Source organism: Lepisma saccharinum, chromosome 18 (assembly GCF_977018435.1).
Source record: "Lepisma saccharinum chromosome 18, izLepSacc3.1, whole genome shotgun sequence".
Lineage (NCBI taxonomy): Eukaryota > Metazoa > Arthropoda > Insecta > Zygentoma > Lepismatidae > Lepisma > Lepisma saccharinum.
In genome coordinates this window covers 37,232,496-37,250,736 of record NC_139246.1, presented here as the reverse complement: position 1 = coordinate 37,250,736, position 18,241 = coordinate 37,232,496, and the positions used below count along the sequence as shown (strand labels likewise).

General features: G+C 36.7%; 1 long non-coding RNA gene across 1 annotated transcript; it reads right to left on the bottom strand.

Annotated features, from left to right (window-relative positions):
- Positions 1–970: 970 nt before the first annotated feature.
- Positions 971–17,458, bottom strand: LOC146001983 (uncharacterized). The gene is made up of 2 exons (XR_014443652.1): positions 17,384–17,458; positions 971–1,243 (listed from the first exon to the last, which is right to left on the bottom strand). It is a non-coding gene; the product is annotated as an uncharacterized LOC146001983 (long non-coding RNA).
- Positions 17,459–18,241: the final 783 nt, after the last annotated feature.

Genomic DNA, 18,241 nt, shown 5'->3' with positions numbered 1-18,241 from the left:
TATGCAACAATAGTTCAATTATTAATGATCTTTCTCAACACAGAAAATTTACAATGTATGGACACAATCTCTGGTGTATCAACTTATTAAGTTTAATAAGCTTGTTGCTCGGGTATAAGTGAAAAAAGACGATCGAAAAATATTGAATGGAAAGGTATGAGACATTTGCTCTAAGACTGACCCGATACCTATGTTAATTAATCGGTATGGGAAAGTGACGGTTGGAATTAATCTACCGATACCAGCCGATAATTCTTCGGCATATTGGTCTTTCATGGGGTCCGTAAAAATGCCACTTCGCATTTTCGCGGAGTTAAATTATCCTGAAAATTATGCAACATTCAAAACTTCCAATTTTTTTTTATTTTGCACGATCTTTGCTCGAAGAACAGTATTTTGTGATTACATAATATCTATTTTAATATTCTGATGTAATTTTTGAATATTCTGAAGAAAATGTCTTGGTTAATTGATGCATATAATTGGAGAAGAATATTTAGACATCAATATTTTGAAAAAAAAGGTAAACTCCGTGACGCAACAGCCCTTGAAGGGCCAGGTCCAGCCAGAGCAGGTTTTCATTGGGTCCCATCGCCGATCTTTTCTTTCGTGACCGGTAATATTTTGAACAAATTTCAATTATTGAAATTTTCAAGTATCGGTGTCGTTATCCGCTGGAATCGGTAAAGGTATTGGTAAGGATATCGGCATCGGTTCAAAGTGCAATAGCCTCCCCTAAGGTGCAGTGGTATCGTCGTGGCCTTGTAATCAAGGGATCCCGGGTTCGACACCCGGTGGAGGCACATAGTGGTTCGGACCCCATTTTAAACTGTAGGTCCAGTCCCGATTAGCCTAAATGTGCATAAAGGGGACTTAAAACACCAAACCAATCGATCAAAGTGGTATCGGCTCAACCTTAATATTCTCTTATGAAAAATACAAATTAGAAGGTACTTAGTGCATTGCAAATATTTTTATTGTTAAGAATTGATTACATGTTTGTGACAGGAATGTTATTTACCAACTGCAATTGTGAAGCGTTTGCTTTTCATACATAAACATAGGAACAGAAAAGGGATATTCATTTTCCATTGCTGTAGTGGAAGAGGAGGGGAATGTCTATGGAGAAGGGTTCATCGCTTCCCTCACTAGATCCACTGTGGTCCTCGCTAGACCCTTCCTCGTGTCCTTTGTCGTCCTTTCCATCGTCGCCCTTCTTAGCTTCGGATACCCGATCCAAAATCTGTGGGAAAATATCAACTTGTTGTAGCTATGGTCGCTAAAGATAGGAACTGATGTGTCTGTGTACGTTGAACATATTTAGCTGAGGAACAGACGAGACCAGTCGAGAGTTGGTAGTCTCGTTTCGTCTCACGGATGAGAAACTATCATTCTCGGTCTCGTAACTATCACAAGAGTCAAATTAAAAGTCCAATAAAAATTGTAAGGCAGACAGCTGAAATTTACATGAGGTATCAACTGTTATTTACAAAACGATCATAAGGCTGTAACACTAATCAAGTGAGCTTCAAAACGCCATTTTTGTAATTTTAAAGATGGCGCCTTCTGTACACACTTCCACCAGTGAAGGTTTCTTGCTTTTGGTCAGCCTAAAACTTACAGAAATTTCTCGGCAAATGAAAATTCAATATCTCTGTGCATGCTTACCACACCAGCAGGTTTACTAATGGAGGAGAAAGTTCGACAATGGCCTCAGTCCACAGGCAGATGGGTGGAAAGGCCTTCACAGTGGCTCATAAGTGACTGCACGTGGACCTTAAAGACTTATTTTTCTTAAGGTATACAGGCACTAACTCAAAGTTCAAATTTTTGGTTGATCAGCACAGTAGCGGCTTCTGCCTATTCGCACATTCGCACGTGCGCACCCAAAAAAAAATCTGCAATGCAATTTTTTACATACTTATTCACTTGACACTATCTCCTTCAAAATATCAAACGTTCCGAAGCCCAATCGCCACATCGGGTTCGCATTACTGCCGCTGAGATACGTTCGCTCGGAACACAAGTCGCCCTGTGCTCGTTTGCAGCACGTAAGAAAAGAGTGGGCTTCACGCATACTGCTAGCGTTGTGTTCACGATACATCAGTGTTGCAATCCCGTTCCATTTGAGATCGTGTAGCGGAGTAGAGGCAACCCAAACATCGTCGTAAATAAAGGGATTCTTTTTGGAAAAGGGAATTTCTATGGTATCTTCGCCCACACTGTTCTGAGCATGAAAGAGAAGGAAAGAAGGGAAGACGGAATGGGGGGGGGGGCAACTGAAAGCGAAAGGCGGCTTTAAACAATGTCTTGCATTGTCTTTGCTTAGTGCAGCTTGGTCAAAATAAACTGCCCTTGTGGCGCTGTAGTCGAATTATCATATCAACCCGCGCAAGGGAACCGTGGATCAGTCAGCTGTGCCTGCTCGTGCGTTGCAAAATTGTTGCACTGTCAAGAGCTTCTTCCTGTTTCAGTGGAAGTGTTTGTTTTCATAATGAAAGGAAAAGCTGTACATAGCGAAAGCAGAGATGTAATATTTAACGTAGTTGAATTTTTGGAGGGAAGTTAGCTACAAAGCGTGCAGCGAATGCAGTAATAATACGGATAGAGTGGAAGAGAAAGGAAAAGTTCGAAGTACGAAGAGGGCAGTGTGGAGTGGACTGAGTGAGTACTGTTATTTTCCTTAATATTTATTATTCTCTTGATTTCGCTTGCTTCTGTCGGTCATTAGAAGTAAAAAAACTGCTAGATAGATTACAACTGATTTTGTGCATGTGGTCGTTGGATCTGTTACCTTGTTTGCAGAGGAAATAAAATTTTTGCCGGGGCGAGATGTTGGCGCCCTCTACTTTATACCTTCCTCCAATATAAATCATAACCATGTTATACATTTACGGTTTTAATGACGAAAAATAATAGCATTACTTTAAAAATACTTTAATACTGTGCAAGAACACGTTTATTGTAGTCGTATATGTTTATTTAATACCTACAGATCGGTATTTCTATGTTTATAGTGAGTTTGTCAGGTTATTCGAATGTTGAATTATCTATACCCAATAACATCGCTCTTCTCGTGATCGACGGAAAATTCACCGAAGTATTTGCAATTTATATATATTAACATTTTTTATATTTTTTATATTTTCCATGAAGTTGGTCATAACTTGGGTTACCAATACATTTAACATCATAATGTACGCAAAAACGGGTGCGAGTATTTGAGAGGGGTTAAATAACATTTCTTCTGGGCACGAGTTTGAAGTGCACACCTATAAAGTCAGACCACAGGCCGCCACTGGATCAGCAGCAAACTTGTGCAACCCTACATACAGGAATCTATTAGATAAGAAACAAACACAAATGAAGGTTTTCGTTACACTCTCCCGTGTATATTTGAATGAACTCTATCCTCGTTCTCGTAAAAGAAAAAGTCTTGTCTCGAGTATGGGATAAAAATGTGCAAAATTTTAAAACTTGCTTCTGCACATAATACTACATGTTTATAACTTCTCTATAAATAACTTACATAGCAATCATTTATTGAAATTAAAATTGTTGGTGTATCAACACTGCGCTCACTGATTTTCTCCACCCACTCGCTTTCTCCTCTTCCCTACCGTCATGTGCGCCATTGCTGCACAGACTCCTGGGACAGACTGTAGAATGTTAGAGGCCCAAGGTCCTACAGCTGCCACATTAATACATGTAGTGAGAGCTTCGGTGCTTATTACACCAAAGACAGTGTGATATGCTAATATTAATAGAAAGCGTTAAACAACTACTCCACCTGTACTACACAAATCATACGAAACTCCAGAATTCATTGAACCAACAATTAACATAAAATCATAAACAATATTCCAATTCGATTAACAAATATGCTGTTTTCACGGTCAAGCCGTCCGTCAAGCAGCGCTCAGGGCAGTGAGATCCCGTCTGCCGTAATTTAGACCCACAGCTTTAAACTGACTGTGGCAGTGGACATAGCTGGTGTCCAGTTTGCACGTGTTTGTGAAGTGTTAAGGTGCTAACAAGTGTTTCAGATTGTTTTATTTTAGTTTACGTATTACTGGTGCTTTTCTGCAGTCTAATAATGCCATGCTATCCGTACAGTTTAAAACAAGGATTTTTTATGTACGACTCTTACGTCATTACGAATTCTTGTAGGGAAGTTAAAATACGTTTTGTAGCAGAATTCCCAGCCACCGGCGGCTCCAGGGGGTATACGATGGTACGGCCATACCCCCTGTAGTGTCACGGACGCCGGGGCGACATGAAGGCAGAACGTAGCCGGATTTTATTTACTGAATGCATCCTTTGGGGTAAACTTGTTCTTGTTCTTGCCCATATTTGTTGCCATACAACTTCCACGTTGCAAAATTCCGACTGAAACACTTTGGAGATATGTAAGAGGAAAAATGCCACATTGTTCCTGTTGTTTAGTTTTTATTTTGCTTGCTGCTTTAATCAACTGTCAACCTCTCCTCTGATATCAACAATCCCTTATAAGATCCATTCTCACATTTACGATTAAATTGTCGGTGTTTCTTTTTCCGTTCACTGCTTCAGAACGCGGCAGGCGGCTTTTCGGAAGGTCTTCTGTTTTTTTTTTAACATTTTAATAATCCGCAAAAATAAGCGGTATTAAACATATTTGAAAAATAGTTCGTAGTATTGTTTCCCTTCGGATACTCAGTTGTGGTCTGGTAGTGAGTGAATGACATGCATTAGAGGAGTACGGTCTTAACAGTTTGCATATTTCTAAATTTTTCTTTCTGGTTTTCCGTTTTCGCATCTGATGAAAATGAGTACAGCAAAGAAAAAAACTGTCAGGGGCAGAAAATAGGAAAAGGCAGAGAGAACGGGAAAAGGCTACCTTGCGTCAATATGTGTTCTGAAAGATGAAAGTTAACATTAATAATTGATTTCTGCCCTCCTTTCCAAAATATTACCATCCACCTTACAATATAAGCAGACGAAATCTGAGAAGAAAAATAAATACATAATAATTATTGCAAACATCTTCTCCATTTCATGAATAATTTTCTGAAACGTTCGAAATCAGGTGAGTTAATGAAATAATTGAAAAGCGGCCTACTTCTAGCAAATCATTTTTGTACACTTTTCCCATCGAGTATCATAGTGAAGAAAGAAAAATCTATTCGAGTTTCAAAACTAGAGATATTGGCACTTGAATTTTGGATAACATTAGTTATGTCAGGTTTAGTGTTGTTTTTGTATTTGCTACTGTCCTAGCTTTTTCTTTTGAAATCACAATAAAATATTGCTGCAAGAATTGGACACTTCTTAGTAAAACTACGTATATTATTAGGTACGGCTAACAATAACAAGACGAAACGTGAGTTAACCAACCTTTCGTCTGTGAAGTTAAGTTAAGGTATTGAGAGACAATGTGAACACGTAACATTTCGCCCCTGAAAAAAAAATTTAACCAAATCATACGTTTTGAGCGAGTATTTGAGTGAAGTAGTCGTACCTAATTCTATAGTTTAACCCATTTCTCATACTTTCGGTCGTCTTAATTATTTTAAAAGCAAGAAACACATTATCTTTTATTTTCCCCCAAAGAAAATCAAATATTAGGATTAGACATGTAAATATACTGTTCGGAACTCTGGAGTTCCCGAATTCTTCTTTGTGGTTTCTAGTCTTTTTTTATGTTGGTATGAATACTTAGGACCAAAAATCTTAATTTTCATGGTTAACACGGTAGCTAATGGGGAAGATGTTTGCAATAATTATTATGTATTTCTTTTTCTTCTCAGATTTCGTCTGCTTATAGTGTAAGTTGGATGGTAATATTTTGGAAAGGAGGAGAGAAATCAATGATCAATCATATGTTAACTTTCGTCTTTCAGAACACATATTGAAAATATATTGTATGTAATACCTCGTATCATGTACTAGGTTGTATTATAACAAATACAAAGACAAACCGTCATACCCACATTTGCTGGTAAGTGTAACAGTATTGATGTTAAATGTTGTTAAATATGTTAAGTAGGAAGTGTAAATTATAGAAATATATAAATACATATAAATATATATGCAAATGTTGAGGTGGTTTTGCCTTATGCAAATATGTAATATCTGATCATGCTGAATATAAAATACAATACATCACAATTGGTGCAAGCGTGTTTTACGTTAACAGGCGCAATAGCTCAGTTTATATAGGCTACCATCTTGACTACCACACGGACAACCTGGGTTCGATCCTCCTGGGCCAAGCAGGCATTTCCCCAACAGTTAAGATAATTTTTATAACAATTTACCTTTTGATTGTAAGCTACTGGCGTAGCAGTGTACCGTGTATCGTGTAAGTTTCTATCACATGCTGTATCTTGTTACATTATGGAGTTCGTTGTTCCACTGTACTCCCCCGAGAATTGCTTTGTGTTTTTTTTTAAACGACAGAGTTCGATGTTTTACTTAATATAAAATTATTTCCAGCATGCGGAAAACACAAATAACGGAGATATCTAATCCCAAAATATGGTCAGCATAAGTAAGAACTTGCCACGACGAAGTAGTTTCGCCTCTTGTTATTACTCTTTCTGTCCCATAATTATAGTCCGGTATGCCAAAATGGTAGTACAGGAATGACAGACGTAGAGGCAGATGGAAAGCACAATTTGTACTCATCCTTGAGTAATAAAGTTGTATGACTCATTCCCGTGTTTCATGTTATTCGTCTGTATACACCAAAGTCCCAGTTTGAATATCGGACAATTATTATGACACAACAAACAAAAATGTACCGGACAATAATTATGGGACAGAGGGAGTAGTAAAAACCGGGGTAAAATTTCGATAGCGTCCCAACACCTCTCAATCGTTTATTTCGTCATTTTTAACATTCGTACTTACCTATTCTGCATTGCGAAAGTTTCTTCATGGTGCTATTGTGCTTTTTTCACGAATAAAAGTTCAATTTTTAACATAAAGAGTAATTATTAAACCATTGGCGTTAGCCCCAAAAATTCACGATAGCCCCAAGAACCATCACGGGGACTAGGTATGCCTACGAGGATAGGTTAGGTTCCATTAGCACTCATTTCGTTCAATTTAGCATGTACGGACAACATCGGTTTTTCTCGATGAAAGAAAATACCAACAAGAACTTCTAAATGCTACAGAAACTCATTTCGGTAAGTAGTTTCTTGTGTAAAAATGAAGTAATTCGTTGAGACGCTATCGAAGTTTTACCAAAACCAGTTGTAAGCACACTCAAATAGCTAAAGAACAAATCGAAAATTGCTATCAGCCCAAAACCTATACCTCCTAATCTAACAATGTATAACTGCTGTTGTGATATGACATATTAGGTGTTACATTCACTTGGCACGAAACTTTCATGCTGTTCTGCTTCATGTTAAAGTAACAAGTGTACTTTTCTTCACAATAAGACATTTGTGCAGGCTATAAGCAAGGAAACAAGACAATCCTCATAAAGCATGCAGAATACTTCATTTCCTTGAGAAGGTTAAACACATTATTATGTTGAAAAGATCAAACAGCGTGAAATGAAATTTTTATTGCATTTTTATTCTTTCAGTCAGCAACATTCCACAAATAAGTATTTTAATCTTGTGCGCATAAAAATGGGTAGTATGTCATAATGTTCCCTCTACCTACTCGGATATTTCCAAGTTTTTACCACAAAAATGGTTGCCAGGTGCAAGGGAATAGTAAGGTGATTAGAAATGTTTCCCCACCTCAGTATTCCCTTTGGTTTTCCTCAAAAAATATTTACACGTATTTCTTCAGGTTCAGTTTTTGTTCGTATGTAATACAGTTACTTGTTTTGCATGAACATTCAATTTAGTGCTTGTTTGCTTTGGTTGTTAGATTCAGTCTCTCTCTCTCTATATATATAATCTGTGCAAAATCCATATGCTTAGTATGTTAAGCAGTTAGATTGAATGGCTCTCTTCATAAACACTATTACGGCAATTTTATTTATGCTTAGTACCATTGATTTTACCTACAAAACATTGGCAATGTGTGAAAGTACTTGATGAAATAAAATACTGGTGGAAGTAGTTAGTCTGACAATTTGTTGTGCCCATTTATTTTGTTGGCCCCCATTCAGAAGTTTTTAGAGTACAAAATCACGAAACATATGTTTACGGATTTATGGTAGTTAGAATGTATTCTGAAATGGTTTGTTTCAAGCACAACGGAATTCACATGTGTGAATTCCTCTCCCATAATTTTTAGAGAGACATTGGTTGGCTCAGTCTTGATTAGCCTACCTACAAACTTTCTTTTTTTTTATTTAGTTTATTTTACTTTGCGTTTTGTGCCTCTTGGCTAATTTGCGAAGATGGGGATGAGTGATGAAATGATGAAATTGATGAATGGACATTCACAAACAACCAAGCCCGAGCGTGATTCGAACCCGGGACCCTTGGCGTCGCAGCGCGATGTGCTAACCACTCGGCCACATGGTCCGGCACCTACAAACTTTCATTCAGAGAAATAATGAAGAATGAATATTGGCAGGAATCAATAGAATTTTGAGCATAGCCTTTTTATTCTTTACTTTTATTCTCATTGAGAAAAATGACAATTTAGAATTTGTTTATGAATTCTAAAATAAGAACATTGTGTTTTTACATTTTCATGTCTATTTTTTTCACTCGTAATGTTGTTCTCGTACCTGTGGTTAATATTATACATATTTCACTATTATTTACATTGTTATTCAAGTTTAGAAATGTGTTAGAGTGGAAAGTATAGTATAATATTTCCTTGTTTTTTTTGTTTAGCTATCTTAAAAATGACTAGTGGCCAATATCAGTAAACCATAAACATTAGAGCATTTTCACAATACCTGCTGGACCATGAAGCAAAATGTAAATATCAAAACTGCAGAATTACACATGATTTGACAGTGCTACAGCACAAACTGAGCTATACATTGGTAAGCATTTGTCTAATTTTTTTATGAATAAATAATTTTAAAATTTATAAACAACTAAAAGTGCTCAATATTTTGTACAAATTAAACATTTCTTGAGAATAAAGTTTAACAGTAGGAACTGATAACTCACCAGGTAAAATCATCTCTGGATATGAGTAGGTTAACTGTGCATGTGTGGGTTTGTTAAGATTTCTGTAGTATTAAATAGTATATTTTCTTCTTTCAAATGCACGGCGAATATTTCCAATCGTTACAAGGCACTTTCTATTTTTCATTGTTGTTTATTTGAAGAGTCGCCTGAGATCAACAAACCAGATCATTGTTAAGGTTTTTTTGCAGTTCTACTTTATGCATTTATTGTAACTGGACCTGCAGTTTAAAGAGGAAGTCAAACTATTGCCATGTGTCTCAACGTGAATGCAGCATGGTAGGCTCACACATGAGTGATGCACACATATATATATTTCCCAAGAGCTTCATTTGCATACTTTCTACTGGTGTATGCAGTAATTTCAATTCTATTTATACGTATTAACAGTATTGGCCAAAGGATATACCGTATTGTGACTGTAATTTTATGATATATTAGTTTCGTAATGTTATCATATTGGCAAGGGGTCCCGGGTTCAATACCTGATGGAGGCACATAGTGGTTTGGATCCCACCCTAATCTGTAGGTCCAGTCCCGATCAGCCTTACTCTGCATAAAGTGGATTAAAAACACCAAATCAATCGATTATCATATTGGCGAAATATATTATGTCTACAGAACACATTTATTTACTGATACCTCAAAAATTGCATGTATCTCTGGTAATTGTTTAAATATACCATGAGTTTATGAAAAGAAAAGTAAGGAATTGTGTATCCCAGAATAGTAAAAGTGCCTCTTTCTACCACCTCACCCTTTTCTGTGTTGCAAGTTGAAGATAAACAACCATATGCTCAGGTTGATTTGTGCATGAGGTCAGTTTTCGTGGTGACCTTAATAGAACATTTCATAAGATGTACAGGCAATATTATAAATATCCTAGTCATTCATCTTGCAGAACTTCAGATGCGATAAGATATTTACATATACCTGTTGTAAAAAATCCTGCTAATGATGTATTGTTAATAACACAACATGGAATGAAAGCACAGATATATAGAAATAACATATCTACCTTTTTTCTGTCTTTTGGCTGTTATTTATGTTTATAACTTCTGCTTTCATTTTTATCTTTTATAAATATTAAAGTCTCAAGAAAGCTGGAAATTTAGAATGTTAGAAAAAAATGAAAATTTTAAATTTTTGCCATTTGCCAGTTGAGTCTAACATATTTTAATTGCAGTATCAGTTGCGAGTTTAGAGGTTCGTAATGTCTTAATTTGAACAAGCTAAATTATTCTACATGGTGTAGCAGTCAAAAGACAGATTTTGGCCGTTGCTTCTTTTGCTAATTTGTTTTTGCCATACGTTGATATGTGTGTGTGCATACCAGGTGTCATAATGGTAAAACTTGTCTTGTAATTAAGGTGTAACAGGTTTGATTTTCAATGGAGACATATTGCACAGTGGTTGACATTCCATTTTAAAACTTTGAGTCCTTCTGAACATAAATGAACTTAAAACAAACTTTCACGTGTTTGTGCTTCTTATGTATGTACAATATAATTTGATTACAAAGAACACCCATGCTAGGCCAGGATTCCGTGCCAACCACTCCATGACAAAGTTCAGTGTGCCAAATTTATAGTTTCATGTGATAAAATTGGAAAATAGTGTTAATATGAACTGGTTAGAGGTTTTTGGAAATTAAAACCTTTACTACTCTTACTTGTACACCTTTTACATTAGAATGCATATGCACACTCCATTTTATAATGAAGGAAGTTTTAAGATTTAATGCAGCACTTGATGTTGAAAATTTTAACTGGCTGGGAGGAGGGGGTGTTTAGTTGGATCTGGGAGTCAGCTGGGGAATGCTTTGCAAGAATTTCTGCTAGCTGGGAATTCCCCCATATCTCCCTCTCACTTCAAGACTGTTTTAATGCGACCTGTTGAGACCAGAATTACTTGCAATTGCGAGTATTGTTTTTGGTAAAAGACCAGCATATTGATGAAAGTTATGTGAAAGAATGGTCCTCCCTGATGACAAAGTAATGCCTTGTGAATGCTTGTAATCAAGGTGTTCCAGATTCAATCCCCAATGAAGGCACAGTGTGAGTTCAGTCCCAATCTTCATGTCTGGGCATAAAGTGTACTTACATTTTTTTGAGAGAGAGAGAAGGCCAATTATGGGCACGTTTCGAAAGTTACACGAGCTTTACGCATTAACCCATTAAGTACCAGCGTCCTATAAATAGGACAGTTGATTTCTTAACTTTTATTAAATGTAAAACTAAGTTTATGAACAAACAATTGTTTTATTATTCAATAAAGCATATTAATAACTATGTTCATAAATAAAGATAACAATTTGGGTTGAGAACAGCATAAGTAAAAGTACAGTTAATTAAAGCAATATTTAGTACTATGTCATGCTATCAGTTTCATTCATCTAGTTTGCAAACAATATTCAGTGGGCGTGTAAAAATGCTATATATAGCTGAAAACTCTGCAGAACTGAGTGTGGTGGTGGTTCTGCCTCCCGATAATGACATCCACAGCGATGAAGATATTTTTGAAGATGATCAAATAAATGATGTGGAGGTTGCAGATGTTCCTGGTGAGTTACTTTTGCAAATTGTACCAAATGAAGAAAACACGGAGTCTTCTTCTTTGAATGTGGAAGAACCTGAAGAAATCCCTACACCTGGTTGCAGCAAAAGTAGAAAGTTACGAGGGGGAGTGAAGAAGAGGCAGCTATCAACATATGATGTAAATTGGAGGAAATGTGACCCAGTGTACACCAAATTGCAAGTTGAAGGTCTTTGTGCAGAATCACAGGCAGCCGATATGGAAACTACATTGGCAGGCAAATCTCCGCTTCAAGTTTTTGAAATGTTTTTCGATTGCGACGTTTTGAATTTGATTACTACACAGTCTGTGAAGTATGTAACAGAAATAAAAAATGAATTGCAGTTTTCTATCAGTTGATGAGTTATACCGATTCTTAGGGATTCTGTTACTATCAGGCTATCACAAGGTGCCCAGTGAGAAGCACCTTTGGAGTAAAGATGATGATTTATGAGTAGATGTTGTGAGAAAGGCCATGCCAAGAAATAAGTATCTCAAAATTAAGAGTTTTATACACTTCAATGATAACAGCAACGTGAACGAATTCAAACATGATCGAGGTTTCAAAATCCGTCCTCTATTGAATGCTGTGAATGAGAAATTCCGAAGGTGGGGCATATTCGAGAAATATTTGTCAGTGGATGAAATGATAATGAAATATTATGGCTGCCATGGACTGAAGCAATTCATTCAGGGATTTGGATATAAGATGTGGGCTTTGTGTGGTGAAAGTGGATACTGCTTTAATTTTGACCTATATTGTGGCAAAGACATAGGACACAATGAAAGAGAAGACTTAGTTTTGGGTTTCCGTGTTGTGCTCAATATGTTGAAACCAATTCAAGAGCCAAACAGCTACTGGGTATTTTTTGATAATTTATTTACCAGCAGAGACTTACTTGTGCATTTGCGAGACAAAGGCATTAGAGCTACAGGTACGTTGAGACAGAATTGCCTTAGTAAGTGTCCCTTGAAGGATTCAAAAGAATTGAGTAAAGATGCAAGGGGAACATTTGACTACTATTTTGATGTGGAAGGAGAGATACTATTTGTCAAGTGGAACGATAATAAATGTGTTGCTATCGGTACCAACTTTGACACTATTGAGCCATTGTGTCAAACATCACGATGGAGCAGAACAGCTAGAGAGAAAATTTCCATCCCTCGGCCACATATTGTAAAGACATATAATAAATACATGGGTGGCGTTGACCACCACGACTGGCTTGTAAGCAAATACAATGCTTCTGTTCGAGGTAAAAAATGGTATAGGTGTTTGTTTACAAGAATGCTTGACATGGCAGTTGTAAATTCGTGGATTTTGTACAGAAAGGTATCACAATCAGGAATGGACTTGCTGGAATACAGAAGATCAATTGCAGTGGCATATTTGAAGGCAGGACAAGGACGTCCATCTGCATTTGGAAAACCCACGAAAACATCACCACAATTCACATTTTAAGATGTGAGGTATGATGGCATTGGACATTATGTTGTGCGAAGAGATAAACAAAGAAGGTGCCAAGGACTGAACTGCAAATCTAAACCCTTAACATTTTGTGAGAAATGTCAGGTAACATTGTGCAAAGATTGTTTCACACCTTATCACACACAATAAGCAACCAGAGTTCCATATATGTATTGTTTCCTTTTCTTATTATTTGAAAATGTATGTATATTGTGTGTTTTAAATGTAATAATCAATAAACAGAAAAGTAGCAATACAACTTTTAACCAAGCTATGAAAATTCTTATATCATCTTAGGTTCTGTCAGAAAGGTGCATATGTTGAGTATGATACCCTATTGTACCAGCGTCCTATTTTTAGGACAGTTATTTATATGAAACTGGTAACAGGTAAATTTTTTATTGCTGCGTGGATCACTTTAAAACAACCCCCTTATCATATCCAATCAGAATTTCCGTCAATAAAATCAAAAGAAAAAGTGTGGTAGAGTTACGGTAACTGGCTGTCCCATAAGTTTCATTATGCTGTCCCAAAAGTCGCATTTCGTGCAAGAAAGTGATTCACCAAGCGCACGGGCCAGGAGGCTGGTGTGTTTGGTGAGAATCGTCTGCTGCTTGCGGACAACGTGCATGCTGATGGATTCAAACTGCACTAGTTCGGAAAATGTATTATAATTTTAGCAGATAGCGATATAAAGCCACATGCACAAGATGAGTACGCCTTAACTGTCATTGGAATGCGATTAAAATGAGTAACAGTTTCCAAAGTAGAGTTTATTTTTGCCATTGGGACATTCCTTCTGCTGGACACCATGTGAAAACTTTCTCTAAAACAAAACGCTGCACCTGCGCTTTCGCCTAGAGTGTCCCATGAGTCTGTAAAATAACTGGTTTCACCAGATTCACGAGCCCAGTTGATTTCGTTGAATGCGTTCGTTTCGTTAAGACTTTCGGAACACACCTTATGTTTTATAGACCACTGTGCGCTAGTCCAGTGCTCTTAATTGATGGTCTGTGGCTGGGTACTGGGCCCTAACATAAATCATACCAGGTAATACGAGGTCCAGTGGTTACCAATTAATTTAATTCCAATTTTACATTTGTCAACAAGCCTAGACAGAACAAGCTTTTATTATTTATATTCATGCCATTATTTATTAACATTTAAAAATCTATGGAGAAAATGAATGTATAAAGTTTAAAAAAAATAGAAAGGGGTTAATTGTTTGGGAAGGATTTAAACTTTTATAAAAAGAGACTGTTGTCTTATAAAGATTGAGAACCACTGCACTAGGTGGTGAAGATACATCACCACTTGCTTGGAATACTCTGAGTCACTGTTGTTCAGCCTGACAAGGAGGGAAAGTGAAGTTTCTATTTTTATAGAGAGTTGGGGGGAAAATATTAATAGTTTTGAACTTCCACAGTCCACAATGCAAGTTGAAGTTGGTCATAAGTGTTTTGAAGTGTCTACATTATTACATATAATTTTGTAAAATGACTAACCAACCAGCAAACTCTCTATATATTTAGATTTCTGGAAACATTCAAAGGCTGAAGGCCAAAAGAAGTATCTATGCCTTCTTTAAATCAAGTGGTACTCTGACTGCAATTATTTTGAAGTGTCTTTATCATCAATAATGTGCCTGTGCCTACAAGCAACTTTTATATGTAATAATTTTTAATAAGAGCTGTACAATAAATTTGTAATACATTTGTCAGTGTTAATGTATGTGTTATGTTTGGAAGAAAGAATTCCTTGTGTATAGCATTTTGTTTAAATTATTTTTGACAATTCTAGCTATATCATGTAAAATTAACGTAACCCTCCCTGTCTTCATATATAATTTTGTGTACTTGTGCATTCGAGTAGTATAATGTAGGGTGAACATCCATATTGGAAACTTCAAGCTATTAAGGGAAGATTCATAATGTTTTTCCATTAACTTTTCTTTCTCTGCAACGTTCATTGAATATTACGCTGCATGTTAAAAATACAGTCTCGCCTTACACAATCAACATCTCGCATTACAAACATGTGCACACAGGTTAGAGCTATTGTAGTATGTACATGTACCATATATAGTATAGTATAGTATATATTATGTAAATTCATAGCATTTCCAACATTGGTGGTGTTCTTTATATTCCTTTTGTCCTTGTGTTTCGAAGTCTTGGGCCTCCCCGATGGCACAGTGGTAGTGTCCTCGCCTTGTAATCAAGGGGTCCCGGGTTGGATACTCGGTGGAGGCACATATGGTTCGGATCCCACTTTAAACTTGAGGTCCAGCCCCGCTTAGCCTTTTTGTGAATAAAGTGGACTTAAAAGAACAATTTAATTAATCAATCGAAGTGTTGGACCTGGTTCAGGAACAGAATCAGTTGGCTTTTATATTCAATGCTGTTGCTCCAAACCCCATACATTCTTGATTGTGGTATATAAACTGAATATTACAATAATATATACAATAAAACATGGAATATCAACAAGTATAAGTTCAGGCACAAATGACCAAACCAAACCACCCACCTTCCTGTCATTTAATAACTTCTGAACGACATGATAACTATCAGCATTCTCTATGTGCGACAAAAGGTTAACCTGCATTTTATCTTTGCATAAGAGGACTGTGTTAAGTAATTACATTTATTTTCCTAATCAAGATTTAGTTTAATATACTATAGCTGTCAACAGTAGAGCTAATTCCCCTCCTCTATTGAAGGGTTTAATAATACTTCAAGATATTATTATTATTATTTATAATATAAATGTGAAGAAATGGAGTACATCACGTAGTTGTCTCTATGGTGAAATATACTCTTATGAAGGTAATGAAAAAATGTGTGGTGATTGCAATGTTTGTCTGCAACATACACGAGACAGTGCCTCAAAATAAAGTTTCACTTTTTGAGCTGAGTGCATGGCATTAAGTGTAGATTTTCTACATCATGGTAACAGAAATGAACCATGGTGGTCCAGTCAATAGGACGTCCGACTATCATACAGGATACCTGGCTTTCATTATTAGAATATGTAATCTCGGGAGGAATTTTTAATCTGTCCTAGTACTCACTCATCCAGCCAAAAATGAGTGGTGGTCTGGGAGAGAAAGAAGGCTATAGCATGGCTCTGATCACATTTCCACTTTGTAAAATGGAAAAAAAAATATTGCGTATACTACTTCCATGTCCCCTTTGTACTACAATTAACAGGAAATTGCTGTATTGCAGTATGCGAAATCGTTGAAGACTGGTGAGGGAGGAGGAAGAACTCTATTTACATGAATGTGTGTGAATTATTATGATATGTATATTATATTTATATATATCACAGTATATATTAGAAAGTTGTGTGTGAAATCCTGGAAGACAGGGGAGGATTTTCCCTCGCCAACAATCCTTCAAAGATTCAGATGGTAAAGGAATTAGTTTGCTACTTTATATACTTTATAATATATATGTATATATACATATATATATATAGTGTATAGTGTGTGTAATACAGAATGAATGTATATACATATACATTAGCACTGTATATTATGTATATTATATATAAATATATAACAAAATGTACAATTTTAAATATGTGCGTATATATTTATATATATATTAATTCATTCTGTATTTTATATACACAGATGTCAGGTATTTATAAAGTAGCAAACTAATTCCTTTATCAACCGGATTTTTGTAGGACAAAATTCTTGGTGGGGGTAAATTCCCTCGCTGTCCCCCAGGGTTCCATGCTTTTTAATATTTTTAATAATAATAATTCCAACAAAAGATCCTTTACTGCCAACAAATTGATTTGTTTGATGGTACCAATCATCTTGTTCAGAGAACTACACCCAATTCGACACTCCATACAAGAGATTTGGTTGGATGAACAAAATTAAGTCAATCAAATAATTTTGTACAGAGAACCTCAACGTTTTGCTCGCGTATAACAAACAAGGGATTTGGTTGCTGTAACTAGGATTTGTTGCAGCCAACCATACTTTTCTCTCAATGCAGTTGCATCCAGTTTGTCCAAAGAAGCGCTCTCACTTCCTAGCTCGTTACCCGTTGCTCCACGGTGAAAGCACTCTAGTATTCATACACAGGATGTAATTAGCTGGGAGAAATGCTAAGGATCCTACCCACAGACGCACTATTCATGCCAATATTTGGTGCAAACACACCACACTGAATGGTGCCAGCAATTGTCACAGGGTAAATTATAGGGAATAATAACTTACCACGAACATTAAAACAACAACCAGGATGAGACGCATCTGAAATAGGGGCACCATTTTCTTCGTCAACATCTCAGATAACCTAAGGAGAAAATTACATATTTGTAATTAGTGCAAGAAATATATTTCCTAGTGTTTAGTGCTAGGGCTAATAAGAGGACGAGAAATTGATACCAGAATTGAGTAAGACGCAAGACATGAAAAGTTCACACCAACTTTTCGCATACATAGACCCAAACGTGCGCGCAGGCTATAGTTCCGCTGAGATGGGTTCTATTCCAACATAACTGCATACTTGCAACTAAACAGTTATTTCATTTTTACTATAGACAAGGTGATACATACATTAAGAGGTATGGACTTGATCGGTTGCAATCCTTGCCCAGATGCACTTGGAACCGCAGATTCACAAACTGGGAAGTCGGCAGCGCGGATGGAAAGCTGAAGCTCAAGAGCGAGTCGAGGTGGACTGGAGCACGTTGCAGAGCGCGTGGAATCAGTGATACCAGTGTTGCACACCTCAGTATTTTTACCCTATTTTTATTGTGATTCATTGCTAATCGTGCTACACAGCGGCAAGAATAGCTGAATCGTTGTCTCCTGTTGAGCGCGCGGTGTTGCCGAGTGTTATTTTGGGCATTAAACCATCCGAAGGTAAGAAACTCTTCCAAGTCCTAATGGTTGAGGCAAGACTGGTACGAAAGATTCTGAGCGTCGTTCTCACCCGGATTAATACATAAAACCTGCTGCATTCTTGAAGGTGGTGAATTTTCCAGAGACACAAGATAGAGACTGCCACCATTCCAAAATGTTTACACACAGAACTTTAAAGTGCATAAAATGTGGTTGATGCACATTTGC